The sequence below is a fragment of the Aplysia californica genome, unplaced genomic scaffold (assembly GCF_000002075.1).
Source record: "Aplysia californica isolate F4 #8 unplaced genomic scaffold, AplCal3.0 scaffold00130, whole genome shotgun sequence".
Classification (NCBI taxonomy): Eukaryota; Metazoa; Mollusca; class Gastropoda; order Aplysiida; family Aplysiidae; genus Aplysia; species Aplysia californica.
The window spans coordinates 169,918-178,440 of record NW_004797400.1 but is presented as its reverse complement, the minus strand read 5'-3'; the positions used below and the strand labels follow the sequence as shown (position 1 = coordinate 178,440).

General features: G+C 41.6%; 1 protein-coding gene across 2 annotated transcripts in view; it reads left to right on the top strand.

The window, feature by feature from the left end:
• The first annotated feature begins 484 nt into the window (after positions 1 to 484).
• LOC101862866 overlaps positions 485 to 8,523 on the top strand; it is a 29,701-nt gene continuing 21,662 nt past the window's right edge. The window contains exon 1 of one of the 2 annotated variants that reach the window (XM_005096491.3): positions 485 to 586. The gene's annotated coding sequence lies outside the window, so the exon portion shown is untranslated. Of the gene's footprint in view, positions 820 to 8,523 lie in introns of both variants that reach the window. The other variant, XM_013081433.2, reaches the window with a different exon arrangement.

The following is an 8,523-nucleotide window of genomic DNA, read 5'->3' as shown; positions in this document are numbered from 1 at the left end:
TTCGCCATTAGTGACAATTTTAGGAAATGTAATGGTAAGAATAAAGAGGAATAGTTAAGATGGGGAAAATATGGATTATTCCTTTCTTCTTTCTTTTATACTGAATTACATTAATTTTACACCTGTAGAATAGATCATGAATCAAAGACAAGAAATGCTGAAAGCTGAAGCTCCCAAAAAGAGGGGGGGGGGGGGGGGACAGCTACAATCTTATAAGTTGAGTGGATCTAATATTTTATCATGACGAATCTTTATATCGTGAAAAATCTCGGGCTTTTTCTGTTTCATTCTTGTTTTTGTGGTTTAAATAGAATGAAAAACGTTTCTATTTTAGAGACCAAGATTTGTTGGTCTTGTTTTATTATTCTTTTAAGGCAAAAGAAGCAATAGGCCTAGCCTAGATCGTTGCAACGCAATTGGGAATCAAGACCGCGTTGCACTCGAGAAATAAACAATCGGAGTTGTCTAAGATAGAAATTTATCTGGCTATCGGGTTGGCAAAATGGCAGTGAAAAGAATGAGAGAGGAAACTCCTTGATGATAACTTAGATTACGAAGGATTCCTATAAAGTCGTCATAAGCTAAAGTACGTGACTTTCTGTAATTATATAGATAATTGAAAGACCGTCTGAGTAGGCGGAAAATTGCAAATGTAGCGTTTATGGTGTGGGCATATTGTATGCGAGATCTGATCATGTGTGAGTGTGGAGATTGATAGAGCCATAGGACATAGGATAAGTGTCACCTGAATCTAAACAGATTAGGAGTTGGAGTTACAGATTGTCACACTACCACCGCGCCTAGGTGTCTTCTGAACAGGTTGTTTTGAGTGTCGTGTGGCTGCAGTATGTTCTCTTGAGTTTACTTTCCTGTCAGTAGCTATACATGAATGAAAGTGAAACATTGGATTGGTGAAGGGTGTCCTACAGTACAACAATATGGCTTCTTGTAACTTTTGTTCTTGTTAGAAATAATAGTTATTAATAGACTCTACATTCTAGATATCTAGAATCTAGGGTGATCATATACTTATAGCATGTTAAATTCCCTAAGTCTACTGATCCCCGACTCAGACCTTCAAAACTATGAACTGATAATTTTGTCATGAATGGGAGGACTTCCATAAACGAGAGACCACATGACTCGACAGAGCAGAAAATTCTGGGCGCTTTTTCGGTAGTTCCCACCCCGCAATTGTTATCCGCCGGTTTTGGCCCCAAGAGTAGGGGGGCATGCCCCCCTGAATTTTACCACAATTTAATGTTTTGCAGTTGTTAGGTTTGAATAGCTTGCCGCAAATCAAATGTATAGAACTAGAACTAGATCTAGATCTAGATGTAGGTCAGGCTCAAATAAGGGGGGTGGGAACTACCGAAAAAGCACCGAAAATTGAGGGGTAGGGTTAGGTTAAGGTTCTAGGCCTCTTCTTTATTGAATTTATTGTGTTTGATGGGGTGGACGCTCGTTACGGAAGTCCTTTCCCCGTCATGAACAGATGGTATAATAGTGGTTTGATTTGAAGTTTGATGTGTCGGCCTAGGAGGATCTATACTATACATAGACCTGCATGTTTGCTGACCATCGTCTGAAATCCGACAATTGCGACCCGACCCGCGAGCCGTCCAAAATGCTATCGCGAGGCCCACCTCAGGTATGATTATCAATCAATTCAATATGCGAAGTGCGAGGCCTGGCCGACTGCCAGCGCCCCCTTTTTCTCCTGTCGACTTTGTCGGCACTTTTGTTTTCGTGCCGACGTCGGCGTTTCTGACATAATTGTCAGAACTTGAGTAGAAATACGAACACTAAAAAGGACGACGACCTAATCTAAATTATCTACTTTCAGTTTCGTGCTTGAGCGGCCATTTTAAATTTTGTCAGTTGACTGATTGTTCCGATGTGGATTCATTCAAGTAATCAAGTCTTACTCACTTTTCTACTAGATCTAGAATCTAGATCTAGATCTTCTAAATCTAGATCTAGATTTATAGTATAGATCATTATAGACCTCAATGGAAGGTTCATATTCCAATTCTATTGTGTCAAACCCTATTATAGTTTGTGCTGTGATATTAATGGTGGAAAAAGAGCATTTCATCAGGTGTGTGCCGTGAGGCCGTTTTTAATTAGAAGACTCAGCTGAGTCTCTCTGTTCAGAATCGGATGCGGATTTCTCGTTCAAGGCCAATTCCTATTCACTTGTTGTACTACATCTAGATCTAGATTTATTTAGATTACTATATGGACGATTCATATTCCATTTCTATTGTGTTATTGTATCAAACCCTATTAATTAAGTCTAGATCTATAGCATTTTAGGCCAGCAGTGTGCTGGCTTTTTTTATCGAAGTGGTTATTCGGACTTGTCTGAATATAGAAATTTTATTCGGACTCTGATTCTGGTCCAGCATGACATCACTTCCAACTTCCTGTGACTCGTGACTCCGGCTTCCTGTCCTGCCTCACTCGTGACTCGCCTCAGGCTGGGTAGAAGTAGAGACCGGGATCACTTCGGGCAAAATGGCGTTTTGTGCAGGAGCCGAGTTTTTATCTTATGATGAATTTGAGGCCGGCCTGAAAAGTTATAGCGCTTCTAATTTTTATGTTTATTTGTCAAGAGGTCACCAGAAGCAATTAAAGATGGCTCATTAGCGTGTGTCGGGGTCGGATGAGCGGCCTGCACGCGTGTGGCTTTGTGTGCGTGTCGGAGAGGGGAGGGGGGGGGCACTATCGGTCGGGGCGTTGAACGTCGCATACGCGTCAGTCTTTTATCCCCCGGCAACTGATCATTATTACAATAATAAGCTAGTCTTGACGTAGATCTACGTAATGAATTGTGCGCTGGTCTATGGAATCAAAAGTTGCCGTATGCTCGGCTCTACACAGCAACACAACTTTTTCTTGGTAAACAATCGAGATGACACAGGCTTGTGTATTTGAACGAATCTGTCTTTTTTTTTTGGCCGGCACTATTTCTCCGAACGTTCGGGAAAATAAAGCTGGGCACTATTTCTCCGAACGTTCGGGAAAATAAAGCTGGGCACTATTTCTCCGAACACTCTGAAATCACATCCTTTCTCGCAAATTTCGGATATTATATAGATCTATAATTATAGTATAAGCCTACCAAAGATTGTTCGTATACAATATGGTTCAATCGGTCCAAAAAATGTCCGCAGTAAATATTTATATAAACAAATGCTACAATTCCAAACAGTTTTTCGCTACAGATATGGCGTGTTGCCTATGAAGGGTGCTGCTCTTAAACGTAATGTGTTGTGTTCACTCGTGTGCTGTCTAGATCTAGATCTAGATCTACGGAGGGTTATTGATAACGACACATAGAACTGGCATCTGCGTTTGTCACTGCTGCGACCAATGTACTGACACTGGCAAAGCCCCTTAATGTGTGTGATTCCATAATTTACATGTAATATCCTGTCCTTTTTTTTTTTTAATTACGCACATTTAGGGTTAAAACAGCCCATCTTCTTCGGACAGGTGGACACACGCCCTTATTTGTTAATGTTTGTTGTTGTTTATGGGCTGTTCTAATTTTGATTTCTTTCTGTTGTGAAACCTTTCTTTTTCACGTTTTTACACTCATCTAAAGATCTCTAGACTAGCTCTTGAAAATTGAAATAGATATAGACCTAAAAATTTGCTCCTGTGTGTGTGTGTGTGTGTGTGTGTATGTATGTGCGTGTGTGAGTGTGTCTGTGTGTGGTAGTAAGTGGAGAGTGAGGAGTGTGTGTGTGTGTGTGTGTGTTTTCAGGCTTTATTTCAGCCTGTAATGTATTCAGTAACAGTTCAAAGTATACAAAAATAGAAACACAGGATCCATTCACTCCAGGGCTCATGAGTCGTTCGTCTCTTTCAGTTTCCCTCATTCATTCAATTCCCGTGTTCTCTCCCGCGGCTCATCCCTGTCCGCATGACTTTCTTCATACCCCACCCCCTCCCTCCAGGCACACACAAAGAAAATATCATTCTTTCCTTTGCACCCTGCGAACCATGGACAATGATATAAGCAAAACACTGCCTGAGCTGCATTCGGAATGCAGCTCAGGCAGTGTTTTGCCTATATTATTGTCCATGGTGGACCAGGCCAGGGGGTCGGTGTCGTCGTCTTGTCTTGTAGTTGCTGTCGCCTGTGGATACACTCGCACATTCTTCCTTTCACCCGCTCTTTCACTCACACTGTCTCTCCGTCCACAGCTCAGCTCGTCATACGTTCAAAAGTTGCCCACTGGTCATGTTTAGTTAGTGTGTGTACATGTGCATGATGGTGGTGGGTGTTACTGAAGGTTGTCTGTAGGCGGGCTTGCCATGCGGTGTTCCTTCCCAGACCAGAGGCCAGAGGCAGAATGAAAGTTGGCGCCGAACTCTCGCAATAAATAGACAAAAAATCACGAGGCCGGAAACCGTTCGGAGAAATAAAGATCGACACTATTTCTCCGAACGTTCGGAGAAATAGTCACTTCGGTTTTTTTTTTACTCAGCTCATAATGTGCAGGTGCCAGGTGGTCTGCTAATCTTCAATTTTACCTTTTTCTACAACAAAGTGGGGGGCGTATCAATGAGGCGGCGGGCATTGGATCGGCAGATAAGGTGGGGAAACTAAAAAATGGCGGAAAATTGGAAGCACTGAACGTTAGATCTACAGAACGAAGACACTTCCTTTTTTCCGGACCCGAGTCCGAATAACATTTTTTCATATTCGGACTCGAGGCCTTTTTTTATAGGTAGTGTCAATTGCCACCGTGTAAATTGGAGCTCTTTTGCGTTAGTGGGTAGATCTAGCATATTGTGCTCGGTGTTGTGCGTTCGCCTCTCTGTCCCTCTGTGTGTGTGTGTGTGTGTCTTTTCCTGACCCCCGTCCCCCGATTTATGTTCCCCGGTATAACATGAATTTTTCTGTTTGAGGTTGTGACCTTGCCTTATACTTCTAGAATTGCCTGTGTTGGTTCTACACCAAAGTGTAGGCTGAGGCTAGCCTAGATCTAGGCCTAAGTCACATTGAAAACACGCCAAGTTGGTACCGTAGCTCTAGACTAGATGTTCGTCCAATGAAATTTGTTGAGAACAAATTGACCCATTAGACACACATTGTATGTATAATGCTAAAGATAGTGTTGTAATCAGACTTGACACCGCTTCACTCAGTGGCAATTTTGACAAAAAGTCAATTTTTGTCAATTGCCACCGCGTCACTCGGTGGCAATTGACGCTACCTTTTTTATATCATGAGGGCCGTTGCAGGTTCTTTTCTGGGGATAGGGTTTGAGTTAAGGTTAGGTCTCTTCTTTATTGTGTTTTTTGCGGTGGTCGCTTGTTTCATGGAAGTCCTTCCGGGTTGTGGGGTGCGCAAAATTTTCAGACAATCTTGTTGAGACTCACTTGCAGGTCTATTACATCATAAGTTGTTCTTGTGAATTTCTCTGATACAAAGGAGAAGAAAAGCATACTATCACTCATTCCAACAGAGCCATTTTGACCATGTATTCTATGTTTTTATGATGGTGGCAAAATATTCCAAGCAATTACTTTAAGTAGAATGGTGAAATTCACGAAGATTGTCAGCTCATGCTTGAGGCCCAGGGAGTAGAATTAGAAGTAATCGAGTAAAAGAATGATTTTTGTTTTAGTTTTTGTCTGTTGTCTTTTGGATATTTCTAGGTTGTCTTGTAAATAATTCCCTGTTATCTGTTATACTTAGAGCATCAATGTAGTTTTATTTTTACCGCTGATATCCAGTTTATAAATCGTGTGGCATTCATCATGACATGGCCTATGTGTTTTTCTCTCTTTTCATTCTTCGACTGGTGATCATGTTGGATGGTTGCAGTGAAGCATAGTGTTGCTGGTTGTGTGGTTTTTTAGATTTTCGAAATTTTATAGCAAAGCATAAATCTGAAAATTATTGCTAAGCTGATTTTAATTTTGTTGTTATTATTTTGTGTTCAGTAGCTAAGCCACTACATTACGATGTCATCAGCACAAAAAAAAATACAATGAACCGAAGAATGGTAATCAGAAAATCATTGGTCTTTACCTACTAAGATGTCCGAGTCCGAATAAAAAAAATTCTTATTCGGACTCGAGTCCGAATATGAAAAAATGTTATTCGCACTCGGGTCCGGAAAAAAGGAAGTGTCTTCGTTCTATAGATCTAACGTTCAGTGCTTCCAATTTTCCGCCATTTTTTTGTTTCCCCCACACCTTTTCTGCCGATCCGATGCCCGCCGCCTCATTGATACGCCCCCCCCCCCCCCCCACCCCCCATGTTTCCCACTTTCTTTGTTGTAGAAAAGGGTAAAATTGAAGATTAGCAGACCACCTGGCACCTGCATATTATGAGCTGTGTTTTTAAAAAAAGACAGATTCGTTCAAATACACAAGCCTGTGTCATCTCGATTATTTACCAAGAAAAAGTTGTGTTGCTGTGTAGAGCTGAGCATACGGCAACTTTTGATTCCATAGACCAGCGCACAATTCATTACGTAGATCTACGTCAAGATTAGCTTATTATTGTAATAATGATCAGTTGCCGGGGGGGGAAAGACTGACGCGTATGCGACTTTCAACGCCTGGACCGATAGTGCCCCCCCCCCGACACGCACACAGCCACACGTGTGCAGGCCGCCCATCCGACCCCGACACACGCTAACGAGCCATCTTTAATTGCTTCTGATGACCTCTTGACAAATAAGCATTTATTAGAAGCGCTATAACTTTTCAGGCCGGCCTCAAATTCATCATAAGATAAAACAACTCGGCTCCTGCACAAAGCACCTTTTTGCCCGAAGTAATCCCGGTCTCTACCCAGCCTGAGGCGAGTCATGAGTGAGGCAGGACAGGAAGCCGGAGTCACGAGTCACAGGAAATCGGAAGTGATGTCATGCTGGACAAGAATCAGAGTCCGAATAACATTTTTTCATATTCGGACTCGAGTCCGAATAATCACTTCGTACTAAGATACAAAGATAAGACATGAACTCAACAGAGACCAACTTAACTGGAACAGGTGGCAGAAGATAGCAGCTGATGGAAAAATTACTGTTGAACTTGCTCAAACGACCACCTGTATAAGACAATGACCTGAACAAACGTCCACGAGTATTTTTTACATTAAAACGCTGGGTTCCCACTCAACAGGGAAAAGGCCGGAAATTTCATTTTCAGATATCCCAAATCGGGAAGAACACCATAAAAATGACTTTAAACGAAAATGAATGGAAGAAAGCCAGGAAATCAAAGGGCTGCCTGCCCATAATTATGAATTTGGTGGAATCTTCAAAGTTTTAAAACTTTTTTTAAAATTTCGATTTCACAGTAGTACTGTTGTAACACCCCAGCCCTGATTCCAATTTTTGAAAACCATTTGCCGTTCGACTATCCCAACACATCCCCACTTTCCCGGCGTATAAGTTAGGAAAAGTCAGATTCCGACAGTCTACGCCACTATGTCACGTGCAGCTAATTTGAACACCTGCTGTGAACTGAGCCCTTGTATTCGCCCAGTACCACTTTGCCCCCAGAAAAACATTAGCCATGAGTAAGGTCGACATCAGTTTGACAAGACGTTAAAAATTCTTGCGCCTATGCATTGTGAGTGACAGCCCAGACCATTGAGAGAATATTCTTTTTTTTTAATCGGATCAAATTTGAACTTAAAACAATCAGCTGCATTGCGCAGCATGTTTTGCAGTAATGTGCAGTTAAGATCAAAGGCTTGTGGCGTGAACTGACGGTTTCTTTTGTTTTTGCAAGAGTCAAGCCTCTCCCTCCTTTTTTTCTCCCAAGAACCCGACAACTATGACCCTGCCGAGACTGCTTTCACCACTCCTTTGTTAACTTTACACAACTTATGATTATCCAATAATCCCTGTCCTTGACACTGACACCCCAGGAAAAGAGACTGTCCGTGTTCATGTTACGATTTTTTTTCTTGCATTTCAGTTAATTTATTCTTCCTTACTCTGTCATCATTTTTTTTTTTTTTAATCACTTTGAAAATGATCACAAAATCTGTGAGGAAACCGGGGGAAAAGTGGGAATATTTTTATCCTTGGTGAGGGGGAACCCTGAAATGACACTGTGAAAGACTTACACCTGTCGAAGAGGGCCACTTTTCTCCTCAACAATGAATGGCCGAATTAGACAATTTCGACTGTACTGTAATACCACTCATATTATGAAATAAAAAGTAAATATTTTCGAAGGAGGTTGATAGGGAATTTAGGAATACTGTAGCGGTACTGTTTTTTCCATTGTGGTGAATAAATGCGTTTGCTTTATAATTGTCCCTGATTTAAAAGGGTTCTATTTTCTTTTGTTTTGTTTGTTTGTTTTTGTAACGTGTTTTACGGCGCTCGCAACTGCATACAGTCATATGAGCGCATGGGACACACCTAATATTTTCAGTTGGTAGGAAATTTTGAATTTTGCGCGGGTGGCGACCGAAGCCTACTCTTATCGATTTTAGACCACCAAGGGATCTTTAACGTGCGCAACTTGATT